A 1,037-nucleotide genomic window follows, 5' to 3' on the forward strand; every position below is an offset into this window, starting at 1 on the left:
ATGTCATGTAAAACCTGATTGGTAGAAGGTGATGTTATGTAAAACCTGATTGGTTTGAACTGTGATGACAACTTGAGAACAGTGTATAAAAGATGCAGTCAAATGTGTATTCGTTGGACATCTTCAGATGAACTCTGTGTATCTCACTTTGCTTGCTCGAGCAAATAAAGATTGAAACCTCTTGAAACCTGGCTCCCCGGTCTTCGTGAATTCTTTCTACACTGGGCGATCGATTCTGCCACAACACTTTCAATATAAAACATTCACATATTCATACCAAGCTCTTATAATGACACCTAATTCCCAATAGGCATTAAATATTTATCAACCATTTATTAATATTAGACAGAGAGAAATAAAGAAAAAAAGGGGGGTTATATATACACACTGTCAGAAAAAAATGTGTCAGATTTGTACCTTTAGGGGTACAATGGTTGTCACTGGGGCAGTACCCTCAAAGGGACACATATTGTACCTTTCCACATGGATACCCAGCACTGTCAGAAAAAATGTGTCAGATTTGTACCTTTAGGGGTACAATGGCTTGTCACTGGGGCAGTACCCTCAAAGGGACACATATTGTACCTTTCCACATGGATACCCAGACAGCAAGCAATCATTGAATCAATGTCAACAAATAGCTGATTGGTCAATGTTAATTGCATTGAATCAATATCACTTTTGCACCTGCAATTAATGTTGAAACAAATCACCATTATTGTGATCAGTGTTTGCTTTAGTTGGGCTCTTGACTCTTGAGTTTAATGTGAAGTTTTCATTACTGTCTAACACATATGTTGTGGCAAAGAAAACTAAGATCCAGTGACATCAGAAAATGATCATTATTTCAGCGTGATGAGTGTGATATGTTATTAATATGTGAACGTGCAGTCATGATACAGCTTAAAGAGAATAAAGCAGCGTTATGGACGACTAACAGGATAAATGATTTTCACAAAATTGTTACTCGTCTGAATCAGTTACACATAAAGAATCGGTGTATGAATCTCAACAACGGTGACAATCATCAAACTAAA

The sequence above is a fragment of the Triplophysa rosa genome, unplaced genomic scaffold (assembly GCF_024868665.1).
Source record: "Triplophysa rosa unplaced genomic scaffold, Trosa_1v2 scaffold18_ERROPOS6875776+, whole genome shotgun sequence".
NCBI classification, from domain to species: Eukaryota; Metazoa; Chordata; class Actinopteri; order Cypriniformes; family Nemacheilidae; genus Triplophysa; species Triplophysa rosa.